Source organism: Pygocentrus nattereri, chromosome 3 (genome assembly GCF_015220715.1).
Source record: "Pygocentrus nattereri isolate fPygNat1 chromosome 3, fPygNat1.pri, whole genome shotgun sequence".
NCBI classification, from domain to species: Eukaryota; Metazoa; Chordata; class Actinopteri; order Characiformes; family Serrasalmidae; genus Pygocentrus; species Pygocentrus nattereri.
This window is the reverse complement of record NC_051213.1, coordinates 1,082,171-1,107,170: the sequence shown is the minus strand read 5'-3', so window position 1 is coordinate 1,107,170 and position 25,000 is coordinate 1,082,171. Positions and strand designations below refer to the sequence as shown.

Below are 25,000 nucleotides of genomic sequence, written 5' to 3'. Positions count from 1 at the left end.
TCCAAACTTCATGTGGCCTTCAGATCAGCTCAAGAACAGCGTAGAGAGCTTCATGGAATTTGTTTCCATGGCCGAGCAGCTGCATCCAAGCCTTACATCACCAAGCGCAATGCAAAGCGTGGAATGCAGTGGTGTAAAGCGCCACCACTGGACTCTAGAGGTCGGTATGACCAACAGGTCAAAACCAGCTCTAAACAAAGTGACCGCTGGGCCCTGATTGGTGCTCTGGCTTTGCGCTTCTTTCGTTTTGACATGTTACGTTTTTATACACACAGAAACCAAAAGGAACGACAGATTTCTCAAAATGTAGGAGGAAAAAGTCGGATATTAGACTCTGAAATGTAGTGGAGTGAAAGGAAAAAGACGCCCAGAACGGAGAAACTTCAGTACAGAGACACCAAAAATACTAAAGTACAGAGACTCATTACATTTACTCAGTTACTCAGTTACTGTCCAGCACGGCTTACAGGAACGGAGGTGGGAAACTGCTCTATTCTAATAATTCCACCCTCCAAGTTTGGACATTAACCTAAAAATCCTTGTCCCACGTCTTCAATCGAAGACTAGCTGAATGCTCATTAAACACTCAGGCCTCATTTGCACTCGTTATTGATGTTTACGGCCGAGCGATGATGCCGCACGTCAATCCCTGTTTAATAAGTCAACATTTAGTCACAAAAGCTTTTTCAGGCACCAATTCCAAAATGTTAAGTGGCCTTCAAACTGTTTTTCCTCATTACATCACACCTTCAGCCTTAAAGGGGAAGGATCTTAGCTAGCATGCTAATAGAACGCACAGTTGGTGCTGGATGCAGGTGGTGGGCGTGTCTCCCTTTTCCGGGGGGTGGAGGTGCGCTGGAAGTGTTTGGGCCTCAGAAAGCTTTGAAACGGTAACGGTGGAGTTGAGTCATCTAAAAGCTGTTAATCTGTTATAAACCGTCAGGAACACTGTCACTGCTACGACTGCAGTGACTTCTGGGATGTGTGTGTTGTTCATCAGCTTCAGATCCACCGACTGCTGATACTGCTCATCTGCTCTCCATAGAAAAGGACTGACCAGTGGACTGGGCACTCTGGAGCAGCAGCACATGAGCCACTGGTCACCATGCACCGCAGAACACATCGTGTCTTGGGAAGTGAAATGAACTCGTCTAATCTGGAGATCACTGTTAGCTTATTAGGCGATTATTGAGCTTATTTATAGACACACACACACACACACACACACACACACACACACACACACACACACACACACTCTCTAAGCCGCTTCTCCCTCTGGGTCGCCGTATTAATAGACATTTATTACTTGTTTTAAACGATTTGCTATGGTATCCCAAGTGTTTGCTACGATATCCCAGCTGGTTGCTAAGGTTTTGCTAGGTGGTTGCTATGGTATCACAGGTAGTTGCTTTGGCATTCCAGGAGGTTGCTAAAGTGTTGCTAAGTATTTGTTAGGTGGTTGCTATGGTATCACAGGTAATTGCTATGGCATTCCAGGTTGTTGCTAAGTTGTTGCTATGTGCTTTCTAGGTGGTTGCTATTGTATCACAGGTAGTTGCTATGGTATGCCAGGTGGTTGCTAGGGCCCTGCTAGGTGGTTGCTATGGTATCCCATGTGGTTGCTAAAGTTTTGCTAGGTGGTTGATATAGTATCACAGGTAGTTGCTATGGTATCCACAGTGGGTGCTAAGGTGTTGCTAGGTCAGATTATCTCAGTATATTGGCAGATAATTATGCTTTGTTGTGCTTGGAGCAAAAAAAATAATCTGCCAATATAGTGAGATAATCTGACTCCCTGAAATGACCTGAAACAAGTAAAAATGTCTAGAAATGAGTTCAATAATCTTAAAATAAGCTTCCAACAGTCCTGAAATGAGAAACGCTAGATATGTCCATTAGATTTAGGTCAATTTCTCTTGCCAAGATATCATATTTTGGAGTGTGCCAGTGTGCTGGAATTGTGTTCTCTATAGTGATGGAGCTCCATCCAATACCTTTGGCATGAGTTAGTGATCCGGAACTGACCATCCAACATCAGTACCTGACCTCAGTAATGCTCAATCAAATCCTCACAGCAATGTTCCAACATCAAGGGTGTCAGTAACTGTGGAGGGTGCTGCAGAAGAACAGCCACAGCTGCAGTGTGTTGACTCAGGTTTAATCACCCCCCCCCCCCCCCCCCCCACATCTCTGCAGCACGCAGGAGAAAGGGAAGAGGGAGATGACACCCTGAGCCCCAGCAGGAGAAAGGGAAGAGGGGATGACACCCTGAGCCCCAGCAGGAGAAAGGGAAGAGGGGATGAGACCCTGAGCCCCAGCAGGAGAAAGGGAAGAGGGGATGAGACCCTGAGCCCCAGCAGGAGAAAGGGAAGAGGGGATGAGACCCTGAGCCCCAGCAGGAGAAAGGGAAGAGGGGATGACACCCTGAGCCCCAGCAGGAGAAAGGGAAGAGGGGATGAGACCCTGAGCCCCAGCAGGAGAAAGGGAAGAGGGGATGAGACCCTGAGCCCCAGCAGGAGAAAGGGAAGAGGGGATGAGACCCTGAGCCCCAGCAGGAGAAAGGGAAGAGGGGATGAGACCCTGAGCCCCAGCAGGAGAAAGGGAAGAGGGGATGACACCCTGAGCCCCAGCAGGAGAAAGGGAAGAGGGGATGACACCCTGAGCCCCAGCAGGAGAAAGGGAAGAGGGAGATGACACCCTGAGCCCCAGCAGGAGAAAGGGAAGAGGGGATGACACCCTGAGCCCCAGCAGGAGAAAGGGAAGAGGGAGATGAGACCCTGAGCCCCAGCAGGAGAAAGGGAAGAGGGAGATGAGACCATGAGCCCCAGCAGGAGAAAGGGAAGAGGGGATGAGACCCTGAGCCCCAGCAGGAGAAAGGGAAGAGGGGATGAGACCCTGAGCCCCAGCAGGAGAAAGGGAAGAGGGGATGAGACCCTGAGCCCCAGCAGGAGAAAGGGAAGAGGGGATGAGACCCTGAGCCCCAGCAGGAGAAAGGGAAGAGGGGATGACACCCTGAGCCCCAGCAGGAGAAAGGGAAGAGGGAGATGACACCCTGAGCCCCAGCAGGAGAAAGGGAAGAGGGGATGACACCCTGAGCCCCAGCAGGAGAAAGGGAAGAGGGAGATGAGACCATGAGCCCCAGCAGGAGAAAGGGAAGAGGGAGATGACACCCTGAGCCCCAGCAGGAGAAAGGGAAGAGGGAGATGACACCCTGAGCCCCAGCAGGAGAAAGGGAAGAGGGGATGACACCCTGAGCCCCAGCAGGAGAAAGGGAAGAGGGAGATGACACCCTGAGCCCCAGCAGGAGAAAGGGAAGAGGGGATGAGACCCTGAGCCCCAGCAGGAGAAAGGGAAGAGGGGATGAGACCCTGAGCCCCAGCAGGAGAAAGGGAAGAGGGGATGAGACCCTGAGCCCCAGCAGGAGAAAGGGAAGAGGGGATGACGTTATAATAGATTCAGATTTATCATTCGATCAACACACAGGCGGCATCACTAGGACAGCTTTTCTACATCTTCACAACATCGCCAAGATCAGAAATGCCCTGTCCCTGCGTGATGCAGAAACACTAGTACACGCCTTTATTACTTCTAGGCTAGACTACTGTAACGCGCTACTGTCAGGATGTACGAGCAGGAATTTAAACAAACTCCAACTAGTCCAAAACGCAGCAGCCAGGGTCCTCACTAAAACTAGAACACCTGATCATATCAGTCCAGCGCTATCATCACTTCATTGGCTACCTATTAAATTCCGTATTGATTATAAAATCCTTTTACTGACTTATAAAGCCCTACATGGTCTCACTCCTGAGTACCTGCAAGACCTTATTTCTCATTATGAGCCATCACGACCACTCAGATCCCAGAGCGCTGGCTTATTAATAGTTCCTAGAATTCCTAAGGCTGCAGCTGGGGGAAGAGCTTTTTCTTATAAAGCCCCCAAACTCTGGAATGACCTTCCAGAAACTGTTCGGGACTCAGACACTGTCTCAATCTTTAAGACTAGGCTGAAAACTCACTTGTTCAGTTTAGCTTTTGGTAGCTAATGTTCCCCTAGATAAAGGCAGCAGATCCAGGGGTCCATGGACACAGGGAATTATAGTAAACTGAGACGCTGGTGCCGTCGTCCCGCTGCTCGCACGCGGTCACTCAGGTCTGTGGACGGTGGAGCGGAGGGATGCCGAACTGTCTCAGAGTGCTGCCGTGTCTGTGTGTCCTTCTGGTTCTCTCCTGTTAGTTAAGCTGTCATAGTCAGATCTGTCGGAGTCGTTAGCCACACTCTGGAAATGTTTACATTCCCTGTTTATGTACAAACGGATAGAACAAAACTAATTCCATTTACCTGCTTTCTTTCCGAGTATACAACTGCCCACATGTCCGGCTGGACACTGAAGGACGACTGACTGCCGAGCCCCCCTGCTACCCACTTCAGACCAGCTGCCCACTCCTACCACCATCCACCTTGGATGAGCTGCCCACCCTACCCTGATGTTCTCATAGACTCCTAGATATTCCTAATATCAATATTACTGCTGTTAATATTAGTAGTATAATCACTTGTAGGTAGTTTGACCAGAGGAGGATGGGTCCCCCCTGGTGAGCCTGGTTCCTCCCAAGGTTTCTTCCTCAGTTCTGAGGGAGTTTTTCCTTGCCACTGTTGCCCCTGGCTTGCCCACCGGGGGGTTTCTGAACATTCTTTCAGTCCTGTGGAAACTTTGTCTTTTCTGAAATCCTGTAAAGCTGCTTTGTGACAACATCCGTTGTAAAAAGCGCTATACAAATAAATTTGATTTGATTTGATTTGATGACACCCTGAGCCCCAGCAGGAGAAAGGGAAGAGGGGATGACACCCTGAGCCCCAGCAGGAGAAAGGGAAGAGGGGATGACACCCTGAGCCCCAGCAGGAGAAAGGGAAGAGGGGATGAGACCCTGAGCCCCAGCAGGAGAAAGGGAAGAGGGGATGACACCCTGAGCCCCAGCAGGAGAAAGGGAAGAGGGGATGAGACCCTGAGCCCCAGCAGGAGAAAGGGAAGAGGGGATGACACCCTGAGCCCCAGCAGGAGAAAGGGAAGAGGGGATGACACCCTGAGCAGCGCTGCCCCTCCGCCACGACTCGCGGCAACTGGCATCGAGGAAACAGCTAGCAGCCATTTTAGCACTTAGCAGCCTTTTTCTTCGCAGATGTGGAGCTCAGTCAGATTCCTGCCTGAGACCACCACTGACATCATCATCATCATCTTCATCAACTTCATCATCATCATCATCATCATCATCATCACCACCAAAAGTACATTTTACTGAGAGATTTGGTTCAGCTTGGTCTCTCTAACCACCACCAGCACTTTCGTCATCATCATCATCATCATCATCATCATCTTCCTCATCATCATCATCATCACCAACATTACATTTGCTTCAGCTTGGGCTCTATAACCACCAACAACACCACTGTCATCTTCATCTTCATCATCATCACCATCACCATCACCAAAAGTACATTTTACTGAAAAATTTGATTCATCTTGGGCTCTCTAAACACCACCACCTCTGTCATCATCATCTTCATCATCACCAACATTACATTTTAGTGAGAGATTTGGTTCATCTTGGGCTCTCTAACCACCACCAGCACCACTGTCATCATCATCATCATCATCATCATCATCATCACCAACAGTACATTTTTTTAAGAGATTTGGTTCAGCTTGGTCTCTCTAACCAGCACCACCACCACTGTAATCATCATCTTCATCATCATCATCACCAAAAGAATATTTTCCTGAGAGATTTGGTTCAGCTTAGACTCTGTAACCACCACCACCACAGTCATCATCATCTTCATCATCATCATCATCAACAATAGTATGTTTTGCAAAGAGATTTGGTTCAGCTGGGGCTCTCTAACCCCCACCACCACCACAGTCATCATCATCTTCATCATCATCATCCACCACCATTTAACCACCACCATCACCTCTGTCATCATCATCATCATCACCAAAGGTATATTTTACTGAGAGATTTGGTTCAGCTTGGGCTCTCTAACCACCATCAACACCACTGTCATCTTCATCTTCATCATCATCAAAAGGACATTTTACAGAGATTTTGCTCAGCTTGGGCTCTGTAACCACCACCACTGTCATCATCATGTTTACCTTCCTCATCCACCACCATCTAAGCACCACCACCACCTCTTTCATGATCATCATCATCGTCTTCATCATCAGCATCCACCACCATTTAACCACCACCACCACTTCTGTCATCATCATCATCTTCAACATCAACATCATCATCACCCAAAGTACAATTTACTGAGAGATTTGGTTCAGCTTGGGCTTCATACCCACAACTGTCATCTTCACCTTCAACATCATCCACGACCACCACCACCTCTGTCGTCATCATCATCTTCATCATCACCATCATCATCAACAAAAGTACATTATACAAGGAGATTTGGTTCAGTTTGGGTTCTCTAACCACCACCACCACCACTGTCATTATCATGTTCACCTTCATCACCCACCACCATCTAAGCACCACCACCACCTCTTTCATCATCATCATCATCTTCATTATCGTCATCATAATCATCACCAAAAGTACATTTTACTGAGAGATTTGGTTCAGCTTGGTCTCTCTAACCACCACCACCACCACTGTCATCATCTTCATCATCATCATCATCAAAAGAATATTTTGCTGAGAGATTTGGTTCAGCTTGGTCTCTCTAACCACCACCACCACCACTGTCATCATCTTCATCATCATCATCATCAAAAGAATATTTTGCTGAGAGATTTGGTTCAGCTTGGTCTCTCTAACCACCACCACCACCACTGTCATCATCTTCATCATCATCATCATCAAAAGAATATTTTGCTGAGAGATTTGGTTCAGCTTGGTCTCTCTAACCACCACCACCACCACTGTCATCATCTTCATCATCATCATCATCAAAAGAATATTTTGCTGAGAGATTTGGTTCAGCTTGGTCTCTCTAACCACCACCAGCACTTTCATCATCATCTTCATCATCATTATGACCAAAAGGACATTTTACTGAGAGATTTGGTTCAGCTTGGTCTCTCTAACCACCACCAGCACTTTCATCATCATCTTCATCATCATTATGACCAAAAGGACATTTTACTGAGAGATTTGGTTCAGCTTGGTCTATCTAACCACCACCACCACCATAATCATCATCTTCATCATCATCATCACCAACAGTACATTTTAGTGAGAGGTTTGGTTCAGCTTGGTCTCTCTAACCACCACCACCACCACTGTCATCATCTTCATCATCATCATCACCAAAAGAATATTTTGCTGAGAGATTTGGTTCAGCTTGGTCTCTCTAACCACCACCAGCACTTTCATCATCATCTTGATCTTCATCATCATCATGACCAAAAGTATATTCTACTAAGAGATTTGGTTCAGCTGGGGCTCTCTAACCACCACCACCACCACCACTGTCATCATCATGTTCAACTTCATCAGCCACCAGCATCTAAGCGCCACCACCACCTCCTTCATCATCATCATCATCATCATCATCTTCATCAGCAGCAGCAGCAGCTCTCTAACCACCAGCACCACCACTGTCAGCATCACCATCCACATCATCATCATCATCACCAAAAGTATAATTGTCTGACAGATTTGGTTCATCTTTGGCTTCATAACCACCACTGTCAACATCAACTTCAACATCCTCCACCACCAGCTAACCTTGACCACCACCACCTCGGTTTTCATCATCATCTTCATCATGACCATCACCAACAGGACATTTTACTGAAAGATTTGGTTCAGCTTGGGCTCTCTAACCACCACCACCACAGTCGACATCATCTTCATCATCATCATCATCATCATCACCTAAGGTACATTTAACTGAGAGGTTTGGTTCAACTTGGTCTCTCTAACCACCACCTCGACCACAGTCAACATCATCTTCATCTTCAACATCATCATCATCATCATCAACCAAGGTACACTTTACTGAGAGATTTGGTTTAGCTTGGTCTCTCTAACCACCACCAGCAGCACATTTCATCATCATCTTCATCATCATCATGACCAAAAGTACATTTTACTGATAAATTTGGTTCAGCTTGGTTTCTCTAACTACCACCCCCACTCTCATCATCATGTTCAACTTCATCAGCCACCAGCATCTAAGCGCCACCACCACCACTGTCATCATCACCATCCACATCATCATCATCATCATCATCATCATCACCAAAAGTACAATTTACTGACAGATTTGGTTCAGCTTGGGCTTCATAACCACCATTGTCAACATCAACTTCAACATCCTCCACCACCAGCTAACCACGACCACCACGACCTCTGTCGTCATCATCATCTTCATCATCACCATCACTAAAAGTACATTTACCTGAGAGGTTTGGTTCAGCTTGGGCTCTCTAACCACCACCACCTCCACCGTCATCATCATGTTCACCTTTATCATCCACCAGCATCTAAGCATCACCTCTTTCATCATCATCATCATCATCTTCTTCTTCTTCTTCATCATCATCATCAACCAAAGTACATTTTACTGAAATATTTGGTTCAGTTTGTGCTGTCTAACAACAAGTACCATCACTGTCATCATCTTCATCATCACCATCATCACCCAAAGTACATTTAACTGAGAGGTTTGGTTCAGCTTGGTCTCTCTAACCACCACCAGCACTTTCGTCATCATCTTCATCATCATTATGACCAAAAGGACAATTTACTGAGATTTGGTTCAGCTTGGTCTCTCTAACCACCACCAGCACTTTCGTCATCATCTTCATCATCATTATGACCAAAAGGACAATTTACTGAGATTTGGTTCAGCTTGGTCTCTCTAACCACCACCACCACCACTGTCATCGTCATCTTCGTCATCATCACCAAATGTACATTTTACTGAAAGATTTGGTTCAGCTTGGTCTCTCTAACCACCACCAGCACTTTCATCATCATCATGATCTTCATCATCATCATGACCAAAAGTACATTTTCCTGAGAGATTTGGTTCTGCTTGGGCTCTCTACCTACCAGCACTACCACCACAGTCAACATCATCTTCATCATCAACTTTATCATCCACCAGCATCTAAGCAACACCTCTTTTATCATCATCATCATCACCCAAAGTACATTTTACTGAAATATTTGGTTCAGTTTATGCTGTCTAACAACAAGTACCGCCACTGTCATCATCTTCATCATCATCACCAAAAGAATATTTTGCTGAGAGATTTGGTTTAGCTTGGTCTCTCTAACCACCACCAGCACTTTCATCATCATCTTCATCATTATTATGACCAAAAAGACATTTTACTGAGAGATTTGGTTCAGCTTGGTCTCTCTAACCACCACCAGCACTTTCATCATCATCTTCATCATTATTATGACCAAAAAGACATTTTACTGAGAGATTTGGTTCAGCTTGGGCTCTCTAACAACCAGAACCTCCACCACAGTCAACATCATCATCTTCATCATCATCATGACCAAAAGAACCTTTTACTGAGAGGTTTGGTTCAGCTTGGTCTCTCTAACCACCACCAGCACTTTCATCATCATCTTTATCTTCATCATTATCTTCATCATCATCAGAGTCAGCCTGTGACCAAGCGGACCGTGAGTAGATGGTCTGGGGAGACTTACGAGGCACTGCAGGATTGCTTTGAGGCTACTGATTGGCCGGCACTCTGTGAGCCGCACGGAGAGGACATCGGGCTCACAGAGTATATCACGGACTACATTAACTTCTGTGTGGACTCCACTGTCCCAACCAGGACTGTTAAATGTTACCCAAACAACAAGCCGTGGGTAACAAAGACATTAAGGCTCTCCTCAACAAGAAGAAGAGGGCCTTCAGAGCGGGAGACAGGGTGGAGGTGAGAACGATCCAGAGGGAACTGAAGACAGCTACCAAGGAGGCGAGGGACAAATATAGGAGGAAGCTGGAGTGGAAACTCCAGCAGAACAACATGAGGGAGGTCTGGAATGGAATGAGGACCATCACCAGCTTCAGGTCCAGCGACAACAGAGGAGTAGAGGTCAGTGTGGACGGGGCCAACAAGCTAAATCTGTTCTTTAACAGATTTGACACGGCAGGCTCTGCCCCCCCCAGCCTGACTCCTCTGCTGCCAGTCCTCAGCAGACCATCCCACTCACCCCCCTCCCCCTCCTGATAGCCTGCCCCCTCCTGTGACAGCCCATCTCACACCTCCATCCCTCCCCCACCCATCACCTCTACAGTGTGTCTCACTGCTGACCAGGTGAGAAGACAACTGAAGAGACTCCACACAAACAAGGCTGCAGGCCCTGATGGGGTTCCACCCAGGTGCTTAAAGCCTGTGCTGCCCAGCTTTGTGGAGAACTTCAGCATGTCTTCAACATGAGCCTGAGTCTCCAGAGGGTCCCTATGATGTGGAAGACATCCTGCATTGTTCCTGTCCCAAAGACGCCACGACCCAGTGACGCCAAGGACTACAGGCCAGTGGCACTGACGTCTCATGTCATGAAGACCATGGAGAGGCTCGTCTTGGATCAGCTCCAACCCATAGTCCAGCCTTTTCTAGATCCCCTCCAGTTTGCCTATCAGCCCCGCTTGGGAGTTGAAGACGCCATCATCTACCTGCTCAACCGAGTTTATGCTCACCTGGATAAGCCAGCCAGCTCTGTGAGGGTCATGTTCTTTGACTTCTCCAGCGCATTTAACACCGTCTGGCCCGCTCTTCTGGGCGATAAGCTCACAGTGATGCAGGTAGGACCCTTTGTGTCCTGGATTGTTGACTATCTGACTGGCAGACCACAGTATGTACGCCTGCAGCACTGTGTGTCGGACAGAGTGGTCAGCAACACTGGAGTTCCACAAGGTACTGTCCTCTCTCCCTTCCTCTTCACCCTCTACACCACAGACTTCAGCTACTGCACAGAGACTTGCCACCTTCAGAAGTTTTCTGATGACTCTGCAATAGTTGGATGTATCAGCAGGGGTGATGAGGACGAGTTCAGGGCGACGGTGAAGGACTTTGTCACATGGTGCGAGCGGAACCACCTGCAGCTCAATGTGACAAAGACAAAGGAACTGGTGGTGGACCTGAGGAGGGACAAGGCATCGGTGACCCCTGTGTCCATCAGCGGGGTCAGTGTGGACACTGTGGAGGATTACAGATATCTGGGTGTGTATATTGACAATAAACTGGACTGGGCTAAGAACACTGACGCCCTCTACAGGAAGGGCCAAGGTCATCTCTATTTTCTGAGGCGCCTGAGGTCCTTCAGCATCTGCCGGACTATGCTATACTATCTTCTATGAGTCTGTGGTGGCGAGTGCTGTCCTCTGACAGCACTGACGGCCGTGTCGGAGAGGAAGACACCGTCTAAGCTGCAGGCCATTATGGACAATGGCTCCCACCTACTCTACGACACGGTGAGGAGACACAGGAGCTCATTCAGTGCAAGACTCACTCTACCGAAATGACCACAGAGCGCCACAGGAGGTCATTCTTACCTGTGGCCATCAAACTTTATAACTCCTCCCTCAGTGTGTGATTCACAAAACTCAATACCAAACTGTTCATATGTGCAATAATAACAACTGTGTGTGCAAAAACTCAGAGGGACACTAACTAATTTAAATAATTTAAATAATTGTAATTGTTTTATACCTGATGTTTCATATTTATTATCACAGTCACCGCCACTTTACTGTATTAATAAGTCTTTAAATCTCATGTACATACTGCAAATTTCTCTAGATTGTTTTAAATTATTAAAGTGTTTATTCTTTTACACAAATGGCTGCAACTGTCACAACTGCAATTTCCCCCAGGGATCAATAAATCATCACCATCATCATCATCATCACCAAAAGTATATTTTACTGAAAGATTTGGTTCATCTTGGGCTTCATAACCACCACTGTCAACATCAACTTCAACATCCTCCACCACCATCTAACCACGAACACCACCACCTCTGTTGTCATCATCATCATCATCATCATCATCATCATCATCATCATCACCATCACCAACAGGACATTTTACTGAGAGGTTTGGTTCAGTTTGGGCTCTCTAACCACCAGCACCTCCACCACTGTCATCACCTAATACTGCATGAGATGAATCTCAGTTTAGGCAGAAGAGCTGTGGTTTGACATTATAGAATATCATCATCATCATCATCATCAACATCATCTCTTAGACCCTATGGTAAGGTCAACAAAAGTATATTTATTCCTGAGTAGCTCAGCATTTTCACCATCATCATCATCATCATCATCATCATCCTCTTCTTTTCTAATGCTGCACACCTCAGTCTGCTAGGCCTTTCTCATTATTATCATCTTTTTATCTAATATTTCATGGTGTGGTCAACTAAAATGCAGTTTATCCATAGGAGCTTAGCTTCTCTTTGGTCTTTCTCATCATCATTAAACACAATCTTATCTAACTCTGGTCATTTTGGCTCAGTTTAGTTTGTCTGGTGCCCTTTATCACCATTATCATCACCAGCATCCCCCCTAATCACCATCTCCATCACAATGCTAAACCTGTGGTTTTACTTTAATCGCCATCACGGATATCGTGGTGAAGAACGTCTTCTCTGAAGCCCCATGGTGAGGTCAACACCTCACAGGAGCTCAGCTTTTGCATCAGCCATTATCCCAGTCATGGTCAGCACTGGCAACAACATCAACATCTTCTCTAATGCTCTAGTAAGAGGTCAACCAAAAAGCAGTCCAGCCAGTGGAGCTCAGGTTTGGCTTGACCTTTCTCGCCTTCTCGATTAGTATACAGTGAGTACAGATTCATTTTAGCCACAAGAGCTTTGGTTTTGTTTATCTCAGCATGTCAAGGAACAACCACTGCAGACTCACTCAGAAACCTTCTCCTCACCACTCACTGACCAGCCCTCCACAGGAATCTGTGGCTCCAAGCTCAACACACTTGGAATAAGTCACGTCCTGGGCAGCTGGATTATGGACTTCCTCACCTGCAGACCCCAGTGTGTTAGGATGGGTGAACACACCTCCCCCTCCCTCACACTCAGCACAGGCTGTCCACAAGGCTGTGCCCTCTCACCAATGCTCTACACACTGTACACCTACGACTGCACTCCAAAACAGCTCCAACACTTTCATTAAATTTCCAGATGACACCACAATCATAGGCAACATCACCAACCACGATGAAGGACCATACAGAGAGGAGGTCAAGCTCCTCACAGAATGGTGTGCCACCATCAATCTCTCCCTCAACGTCAGCGGAACCAAAGAACTGACTGTTGACTTCAGGAGGGGAAGTAGAGAGAGTGCACCACCGAGCATCGAGGAGGCGATGGTGGAAAAGGTGAACAGCTTCAAGTTTCTTGGTGTCTACATATCTGAGGATCTCACCTGGTCGCTCAACACGTCCCACATCATCAGGAAAAGCCAACAACGCCTTCACTTCCTCAGAAGGTTAAATAAAGTCAACCTGCCGCAACAGCTCCTCTGCAGCTTCTACAGAGCCACAGTGGAGAGCATCTGGACCAGCTGCATCACCGTCTGGTACGGCAGCGCCACTGCTGCTGAACGCAAGGCCCTGCAGAGGATGGTCAAAACTGCTCAGCACATCACCACAGCTGTCCTCCCACCCAGAGAGGACATACATGACAACCGATGTGAGAGGAAAGCCATCGACATGTCCTCGGACCCCACACATCCCAGCCACTCCCTGTTCCAACCTCTGCGATCCGGAAAGAGGTACCGGAACATCCGAGCCAGAACCACCAGGTTCAGAAACAGTTTCTATCCCGAGCTGTCAAACTGTGTCAAACCCAGCACGCTACACACTGAGCTCCACCAGCTCACTACCGACCACCCAGGACGCTACACACTGAGCTCCACCAGCTCACTACCGACCACCCAGGACGCTACACACTGAGCTCCACCAGCTCACTACCGACCACCCAGGACGCTACACACTGATCTCCACCAGCTCACTACCGACCACCCAGGACGCTACACACTGAGCTCCACCAGCTCACTACCGACCACCCAGGACGCTACACACTGAGCTCCACCAGCTCACTACCGACCACCCAGCACGCTACACACTGAGCTCCACCAGCTCACTACCGACCACCCAGCACGCTACACACTGAGCTCCACCAGCTCACTACCGACCACCCAGCACGCTACACACTGAGCTCCACCAGCTCACTACCGACCACCCAACACGCTACACACTGAGCTCCACCAGCTCACTACCGACCACCCAGGACGCTACACACTGAGCTCCACCAGCTCACTACCGACCACCCAGGACGCTACACACTGATCTCCACCAGCTCACTACCGACCACCCAGCGCGCTACACACTGAGCTCCACCAGCTCACTACCGACCACCCAGCGCGCTACACACTGAGCTCCACCAGCTCACTACCGACCACCCAGCGCGCTACACACTGAGCTTCACCAGCTCACTACCGACCACCCATCACGCTACACACTGAGCTCCACCAGCTCACTACCGACCACCCATCACGCTACACACTGAGCTCCACCAGCTCACTACCGACCACCCATCACGCTACACACTGAGCTCCACCAGCTCACTACCGACCAACCAGCACGCTACACACTGAGCTCCACCAGCTCACTACCGACCACCCAGCGCGCTACACACTGAGCTCCACCAGCTCACTACCGACCACCCAGCACGCTACACACTGAGCTCCACCAGCTCACTACCGACCACCCAGCGCGCTACACACTGAGCTCCACCAGCTCACTACCGACCACCCAGCGCGCTACACACTGAGCTCCACCAGCTCACTACCGACCACCCAGCGCGCTACACACTGAGCTCCACCAGCTCACTACCGACCACCCAGCGCGCTACACACTGAGCTCCACCAGCTCACTACCGACCACCCAGCGCGCTACACACTGAGCTCCACCAGCTCACTACCGACCACCCAGCGCGCTACACACTGAGCTCCACCAGCTCACTACCGACCACCCAGCGCGCTACACACTGAGCTCCACCAGCTCACTACCGACCACCGAGCACGCTTCACACTGAGCTCCACCAGCTCACTACCGACCACCCAGCACGCTACACACTGAGCTCCACCAGCTCACTGCCGACCACCCAGCACACTACACACTGAGCTCCACCAGCTCACTACCAACCACCCAGCACACTACACACTGAGCTCCACCAGCTCACTACCAACCACCCAGCGCGCTACACACTGAGCTCCACCAGCTCACTGCCGACCACCCAGCACACTACACACTGAGCTCCACCAGCTCACTACCGACCACCCAGCACACTACACACTGAGCTCCACCAGCTCACTACCAACCACCCAGCACACTACACACTGAGCTCCACCAGCTCACTGCCGACCACCCAGCACACTACACACTGAGCTCCACCAGCTCACTGCTGACCACCCAGCACACTACACACTGAGCTCCACCAGCTCACTACCGACCACCCAACACTCTACACGCTGAGCTCCACCAGCTCACTACCGACCACCCAGCACACTACACGCTGAGCTCCACCAGGTCACTACCGACCACCCAGCACACTACACGCTGAGCTCCACCAGGTCACTACTGACCACCCAGCACACTACACGCTGAGCTCCACCAGCTCACTACCGACCACCCATCACACTACACGCTGAGCTCCACCAGCTCACTACTGACCACCCATCACACTACAGGCTGAGGTCCACCAGCTCACTACCGACCACCCAGGACACTACATACTGAGCTCCACCAGCTCACTACCGACCACCCAGCACACTACACACTGAGCTCCACCAGCTCACTACCGACCACCCAGCACACTACACGCTGAGCTCCACCAGGTCACTACTGACCACCCAGCACACTACACGCTGAGCTCCACCAGCTCACTACCGACCACCCAGCACACTACACACCGAGCTCCACCAGCTCACTACCGACCACCCATCACGCTACACACTGAGCTCCACCAGCTCACTACCGACCACCCATCACGCTACACACTGAGCTCCACCAGCTCACTACCGACCACCCAGCACTCTACACACTGAGCTCCACCAGCTCAGAGGACTGTATGCTGTGCACCTCTCTCACTAAGCCTTATTTCTAGTATATTTATATATTTATACTGTAACTGTTTATTTAAGATGTTACCTGAACATCATGCTGCTACTCTCTACCTGCACTGTCCACTTTATATACAGATCACTGTTTACATCACTAGTACTGCTGCATTTACTGGACTGCAGTTCACCAGCACATTTCTGTCTATATACCTGATACACTTGAATATCTGACTATGAACTAACTGTCTATACATCCAGTACACCTGTTTGCCCGTGCACATTATGTCTATGTTTGATATTTGTACTTACTGACCACGCACACTTTGTCTGTCCTTTACTGTCTTTAGTCTCTGCCCTGTTTACTATGCATCTTTTATTACTGCACTGGAAAAGTCGCCCCATAGTGTTTCATTATACTGCACTACCCTGAATTGTATAATGACAATAAAGTCAAATTGAATGGAATTGATTTGAATTCATACTTAACGCTGGAATACTGACTCATTCCCGACTTGTGCTGTCTTTGGTATTATGGACCGTATAACTTGCAGCAGTGGACTTAAGTTCACCTTTCATTTTCACCTGTTTCGGTCCTTCTCCGCCTGATCTGTACTGCTGGGTTTTACACACTGGAGACGTGTGTGTTACACACTACCGTTAAAGTCCGGAATCAATATTCCCAAGAATATAAACCCAGTTTGGCTGCAGATACATTTATGAAATGGATGGTGCTATTCAGATTAGCAGGAGCTGCAGCACTAATCAGTACTCAGTACATTCTTAAGACCACCGTTCCTCAAGGGTTCTTTAGTAAGCACACGGGTTCTACATGGGCAAGGCAAGTTTATTTATATAGCACCTTTCATACACTGTGGTCACTTAAACGGCTTTATACATGAGAAAAAACACACAATTCAATTTCAATAAGCAACAAAATAAAGGAAATATGAGCAAAACACGGTCAGAACAACGGATTTTGTCTAGAACAACAGACTTTATATAGAACCACGGGGAACAATCAAAGGGCCATTTGCGTGCTTATGATAAAACGGTTCTTCAGATTAATGTGGAATGTGCTGTAGATGGTTCTACACAGCACCTTTTTGAAAATGGTTCTACATAGTACCAAAAAGGGGTTCTGCTGTTATTATGATGCCAACCTTGTCAGAACAGCAGGACACTTTTTGTTGGTACATAGAACCATGAACAACACATTCTGCACCAATCTGAAGAACCAATTCACCACGCAGACAACCTTCTAAGCGTTCAGAGTGTCCATGGTTCCGTATAGAACCGTGGTCTTTGCTAAAGAACCCGTGAACACTACAGGAAGCTGTGAATGTTTAGATGTTACCTCTAATAACACTCAGTCAGAATCCATCAGAGTGGGGATCAAATAACCGGATTACCGCGCATAACTGATCATTTATTCACAGAATTCTGACTCAAACGTCCACAAATGTGATTCGGTCAATAGTTCAAACATTTAAATCCAAGTTATTATGGCATATAAATCAGTACAAATGGCTGAAACGGCAAATTACTCCTAACTTTTGAGCCTGGCTGGTCAAATTTCATGTACTTAAACCCACAGAATATACAAAGCGCCATAACTTTTGCACAGACCACATTTTGTGTTTAATTTGTCCACCCAGTGTGTTAAATTCAGTAAATAAACTCGGTGACACTGCAAGTCGTGGGCTGGAGGTCAGGGAACTGGCCCTGTTACCGGAAGGTCGCCGGTTCGATCCCCAGAGCCGACAGTCCATGACTGAGGTGTACTTGAGCAAGACGCCTAACCCCCAACTGCTCCCCGGGTGCTGTGGATAGGGCTGCCCACCGCTCCGGGCAGGTGTGCTCACTGCCCCCTAGTGTGTATGTGGTGTTTGACCGCACGGACGGGTTAAATGTGGAGGTCTAATTCCACAGTGTGCGAACACCGTTGGCTGATGGTTCTGAATTTAATTCAAGTGTAGTATAGCTTAGCGTGGTGGCCCCCCTTGCCCCCCAGGACCAATTACATCCCTTAATTATGCAAATTAACATTCACAACTCACGGGTGGCTAGGGTGGCTCTAGCGGGCTGTTAGCCTACGTTAGAGCACTGAGACGCAGCCGTAACGGTTTCGTTCGTTGCCGCTGGCTTGTCCTGAAGGCGACTCCGTGTGAGGGGTGTGAACCGAAAGCTCTCCGGTGTTTATGGTTCATATCTGACGTGCGTTCAGTGATTCGGTCTCTCCATCCACAGAACCACCAAAGCCAACTCCTCGTGCAAATAAAGACAGTCATTGTGATTCCGGTCATCATCACTAGATCACCAATGCAAACAAAGCCCCCCCACCACACCCCCCAACGGCCCCTCCCCCTCCCCCTCTTTTCTCTTCATTAAACCTGCTGCGTTTTCGCCCCTCTGGATTTATTATTTATTTATTTACTTATTTATTTTATTTTATTCATTTTTTAGGCCCAGGTGCAGCGACTGGAGCGCGCGCGGCGTCTCCATGGCAACGCCGCCTTGATTAGCGGAGACGCCGCGGGCCGCGAGGGGGCGCCGAGGAGCAGAAGAGCCCCCTCTGTTCCTCACAGCCGTATAAAAAACACCATCATCATCATCACCATCACCATCACCATCCTCATCGTCAGTGTTATTATCATCATCGCCGTCAAGATTAGAGAGAAAGCGGCTCGCGGCTGCTGGGCTCGTCATAGTGGGCGCGTTTAGTCCGCTGAGCGTCGCTGCCGCGGTCGGAGGGTGTCGCGCGGTAACGTGGGCGTGTGACTGCGGCGCCTGCACACCGCTGTATAGGCCTCGCGCGCGCGCGCACACGCACACACGGAGACGGTGCTGCAAAATGGCACCGCGGCGCGAGCGTCTCTAACAGAACGACGATGGCGGATCAATGACGCCGACGCACAGAGACAAACACCAGGCCTGGTCAACCACGGCACGCGCATTAAAGCAGCGCGCGAGGCGTTTCAATTACCTCTCCATCTCCGACATCCGCGCGCTCGCCACGAAACCCATCCTCATCCTCCTGCTGCTGCTGCGCGAGCCCTCCGCTACAGCCACGCGACGACGGCACAGCGCACACACACACACACACACACACACACACACACACACACACACACACACACACACACACACACACTCGCGCGCGCGCACGTGCATACACAAACACACACCGAAGCGCGAGAGAGAGGCGAGGCGGATGCGGTCCGTACCTTCCTCCGCTTGTCTCCTCTTCTCTCCCTCCTTTCATTCCTTTTTCTCCTCCGTCGTCTGATCCCTCTCTCCTCCGTCCGGCTCTCTGACTCAGTCTCTCTCTCTCTCTCTCTCTCTCTCTCTCTCTCTCTCTCTCGCCCGGGATGCGTGCGTGCGCGCGCGCGTCCGCGAAACCGGCGCACCGGGGAGGGGAGGGGAGGGAGAGGGGAGGGGGGCGCGCGCGCGCGCGTGTGTGTGTGTGTGTGTTGGGGGTAAACGGTCAGAGTGTGAAGCGCCGGAGATTCAAACCGAGAAACAAACAACAAAGAAACAAACAAACGAAAATATCGTGGGAACGACAAAGGAGAACAGAGGAGGCGCGCGGTGCTTCACATCGCTGCAGGCGCGCGCTCGGCGGAGAAAAAAGGGGGGAGCTTACGTAAAATCCGTAGCGCGAGGCAGAGTAGAGCTGGAGCACTGGAACACCACACACACACACACACACACACACACACACACACACACACACACACACACACCTGCTGCAGCTTTTTACCTAACCGATCATCCGTCCGTCCGTCCGTCCGTCCGTCCTCTAAAGGCGCTACGCTCTGTGATCCGCGCGGGCGCTGCGGGGAGCGGCGGAGCGGCGGAGCGGCGCTCAGTGTTTATAAGCACAGCGAGTCAGGAGAACCCAGAGCGGTCCGGCTGTACTGCAGTGGGTACTGAGGACGCGGTGGGCACAGATACCCGGAAAGACCCCCGCGCTAAATAATGACCGAACACAGCCCTGAGGGTCAATAGTGACCAGTAATCAGAACCCCAATATTTAATACTGACCAATAATCAGAAGCCCAATATTTAAAACTGACCAGTAATCAGAACCCCAATATTTAATACTGACCAATAATCAGAACCCCAATATTTAACACTGACCAGTAATCAGAACCCCAATATTTAATACTGACCAATAATCAGAACCCCAATATTTAACACTGACCAGTAATCAGAAGCCCAATATTTAACACTGACCAGTAATCAGAAGCCCAATATTTAATACTGACCAATAATCAGAACCCTAATATTTAATACTGACCAGTAATCAGAAGCCCAATATTTAATACTGACCAATAATCAGAACCCCAATATTTAATACTGACCAGTAATCAGAACCCCAATATTTAATACTGACCAGTAATCAGAAACCCAATATTTAACACTGACCAGTAATCAGAAGCCCAATATTTAATACTGACCAATAATCAGAACCCCAATATTTAATAATGACCAGTAATCAGAACCCCAACATTTAATACTGACCAGTAATGAGAACCCCAATATTTAACACTGACCAGTAATCAGAAGCCCAATATTTAATACTGACCAGTAATCAGAAGCCCAATATTTAATACTGACCAATAATCAGAACCCCAATATGTAATACTGACCAGTAATCAGAAGCCCAATATTTAATACTGACCAATAATCAGAACCCCAATATTTAATACTGACCAGTAATCAGAACCCCAATATTTAATACTGACCAATAATCAGAACCCCAATATTTAATACTGACCAGTAATCAGAACCCCAATATTTAATACTGACCAGTAATCAGAAGCTCAATATTTAATACTGACCAATAATCAGAACCCCAATATGTAATACTGACCAGTAATCAGAAGCCCAATATTTAATACTGACCAATAATCAGAACCCCAATATTTAATACTGACCAGTAATCAGAAGCCCAATATTTAATACTGACCAATAATCAGAACCCCAATATTTAATACTGACCAATAATCAGGACCCTAATATTTAATACTGACCAATAATCAGAACCCTAATATTTCATACTGACCAGTAATCAGAACCCCAATATTTAATACTGACCAGTAATCAGAACCCTAATATTTCATACTGACCAGTAATCAGAAGCCCACTATTTAATACTGAACAATATTCAGAAATCAATATTTAATACTGAGTTATAAACATAACCCCAATATTTAATACTGACCAATAATCAGAACCCTAATATTTAATATTGACCAGTAATCAGAAGCCCAATATTTAATATTGACCAATAATCAGAACCCCAATATTTAATACTGACCAGTAATCAGAACCCCAATATTTAATACTGACCAATAATCAGAACCCCAATATTTAATACTGACCAGTAATCAGAACCCCAATATTTAATACTGAGTTATAAACCCAACCCCAATATTTAATACTGACCAATAATCAGAACCCTAATATTTAATATTGACCAGTAATCAGAGGCCCAATATTTAATATTGACCAATAATCTCAACCCCAATATTTAATACTGAGTTATAAACCCAACGTCAATATTTAATACTGAGTTATAAACCCAACCCCAATATTTAATACTGGGCAATAAACCCACCCCAACATTTAATCTTAGGTAATAAATCCACCCCAATATTTAAGACTGGGTAATAAACCCACCCCAACATTTAGTCTTAGGTAATAAACCCATCCCAATATTTAATACTGGGTAATAAACCCACCCCAACATTTCATCTTAGGTAATAAACCCATCCCAACATTTAGTCTTAGGTAGTAAACCCACCCCAATATTTAAGACTGGGTAATAAACCCATCCCAACATTTAGTCTTAGGTAGTAAACCCACCCCAATATTTAAGACTGGGTAATAAACCCACCCCAACATTTAATCTTAGGTAATAAACCCACCCCAGCATTTAATCTTAGGTAATAAACCCACCCCAATATTTAATACTGGGTAATAAACCCACCCCAACCTTTAATCTTAGGTAATAAACCCACCCCAATATTTAAGACTGGGTAATAAACCCACCCCAACATTTAATCTTAGGTAATAAACCCACCCCAATATTTAAGACTGGGTAATAAACCCACCCCAACATTTAATCTTAGGTAATAAACCCACCCCAATATTTAAGACTGGGTAATAAACCCACCCCAACATTTAATCTTAGGTAATAAACCCACCCCAATATTTAATACTGGGTAATAAACCCACCCCAACATTTAACCTTAGGTAATAAACCCACCCCAATATTTAAGACTGGGTAATAAACCCACCCCAATATTTAATCTTAGGTAGTAAACCCACCCCAATATTTAATACTGGGTAATAAACCCACCCCAACATTTAACCTTAGGTAATAAACCCACCCCAATATTTAAGACTGGGTAATAAACCCACCCCAATATTTAATCTTAGGTAATAAACCCACCCCAATATTTAAGACTGGGTAATAAACCCACCCCAATATTTAATCTTAGGTAATAAACCCACCCCAATATTTAAGACTGGGTAATAAACCCACCCCAATATTTAAAACTGGGTAATAAACCCACCCCAACATTTAATCTTAGGTAATAAACCCACCCCAATATTTAAGACTGGGTAATAAACCCAACCTCAATATGTAACACCAGGAAATGAAGACAACCTTAATATTTAATATTGGGTTATAAACCCAAGCCAATAGTTAATAAGGGGTAATATTAATATTGGATGACTAAAATCCCAATGATTAATATCCAGTAATCACCAAATTTCCATTAGTTAATACTGACACCAGCAGTTAAGGCTAGGTACTAAACTCAAATTGTTAATATTGGTAGACAAATCCAGTCGTAAGGGTTAAAGCTATGCAATAAACCCCACACCACTGAATGATCACGGGTGATAACCCCCACCCCAAAATTCATTATTGGATAGTTTCTCCAAACTCAGTGGTTAATGTTGGGTAAACCCACCCTCAGTAGTAGCGCCTCTAAATCCCAGGGTTAGCATTGGGTAATCAACAAAGCTCCAGTGGTTAATTTGGGGTAATAACCCAAGCTCCAGTGGTTAATACTGGGTGATAAACCCAGCCGCCATACATAGGGCTGGGCAACAAACCCAACCCCACTGGTTAATAATGGATAATAAACCCAACCTTAATGGTTCATGATAAGTAATAATCCTAATCCCGAGCGTTAAAGAGGGGTAATAACCTGAACCTCAATGATTAATAAAGGGTAATAAACCCAACCCCTTAGGTTAATGATAGGTAATAACCCTAATCCCATGAGTTAATTATGGGCAATAAAACCATCCCATTCACTGGCCACTTTATTAGAAACACCTACCTCATGCTTCCACTCACTGGCCACTTTATTAGAAACACCTACCTTGTGCTTCCACTCACTGGCCACTTTATTAGAAACACCCACCTTGTGCTTCTACTCACTGGCCACTTTATTAGAAACACCTACCTTGTGCTTCCACTAACTCTCCACTTTATTAGAAACACCCACCTTGTGCTTCTACTCACTGGCCACTTTATTAGAAACACCTACCTTGTGCTTCCACTCACTGGCCACTTTATTAGAAACACCTACCTTGTGCTTCCACTCACTGGCCACTTTATTAGAAACTCCTACCTTGTGCTTCCACTCACTGGCCACTTTATTAGAAACACCCACCTTGTGCTTCTACTCACTGGCCACTTTATTAGAAACACCTACCTTGTGCTTCCACTCACTGGCCACTTTATTAGAAACACCTACCTTGTGCTTCCACTCACTGGCCACTTTATTAGAAACTCCTACCTTGTGCTTCCACTCACTGGCCACTTTATTAGAAACTCCTACCTTGTATTTCCACTCACTGGACACTTTAACTGAGGCATATCCTTTTAGGGTTTCTAATTGTACACTATCTAGGTGGAGCTACAAGAAAGGGGTTTCTAATAAACTGTCCAGGGAAGGTTTTAATCATTGTATACTAGAAAATATAAATACAGCTGTTCCACTCACTCGAATATCCCAATATACTAAACACAGTTAAACAGGCACACAAAATATGACACATACAACTCTCTCTCTCTCTCTCTCTCTCTCTCTCTCTCTCTCTCTCTCTCTCTCTCTCTCTCTTCCTCTCTCTCTCTCTCTCTCTCTCTCTCTCTCTCTCTCTCTCTCTCTCTCTCTCTGTCACTCTCTCTTCCTCTCTCTCTCTCACTCTCTCTGTCTCTCTCTCTCTCACTCTCTCTCTCTCTCTCTCTGTCACTCTCTCGCTCGCTCTTCCTCTCTCTCTCTCTCTCTGTCTCTCTCTCTCTCACTCTCTCTCTCTCTCTCTCTGTCTCTGTCACTCTCTCGCTCGCTCTTCCTCTCTCTCTCTCTCTCTCTCTCTCTGTCACTCTCTCTTCCTCTCTCTCTCTCTCTCTCTCTCTCACTCGCTCTTCCTCTCTCTCTCTCTCTCTCTTCCTCTTCCTCTCTCTCTCTCTCTCTCTCTTCCTCTCTCTCTCTCTCTCACTCTCTCACTCGCTCTTCCTCTCTCTCTCTCTCTCTCTCTCTCTGTCACTCTCTCTTCCTCTCTCTCTCTCTCTCTCACTCTCTCGCTCGCTCTTCCTCTCTCTCTCTCTTCCTCTCTCTCTCTCTCTCTCTCTCTCTCTCTCTCTCTCTCTTTCTCCCTCTGTTAAAGCTCCAGGGAGAGCTGTGTCAGTCTGCCTGTATAGCCTTTTTTGTGTCTGGCGGAGTTGTTCCACTTAAGTTCAGTAAAGAAGTGTGAAGACTGTTTCTTCCTGCCTTTGAAGGCTTTTCCAGCACTAACCCAAAGTGGGAATACTTCCATTATGTCATCTCTCAG

The 25,000-nt window shown here is 47.2% G+C and overlaps 1 protein-coding gene across 5 annotated transcripts in view; it reads right to left on the bottom strand.

Moving 5' to 3' along the window:
- The window catches only part of lrrc4bb (leucine rich repeat containing 4Bb), a 27,319-nt gene extending 7,400 nt beyond the window's left edge, over positions 1–19,919 (bottom strand). Inside the window, exon 1 of one of the 5 annotated variants that reach the window (XM_037536835.1) lies at positions 19,899–19,919. The gene's annotated coding sequence lies outside the window, so the exon portion shown is untranslated. Of the gene's footprint in view, positions 1–18,195; positions 18,216–19,121; positions 19,239–19,362; positions 19,716–19,881 lie in introns of those variants that run through there. The other 4 variants (XM_037536834.1, XM_017687952.2, XM_017687953.2 and 1 more) reach the window with 4 other exon arrangements.
- Between the last annotated feature and the right edge of the window lie 5,081 nt (positions 19,920–25,000).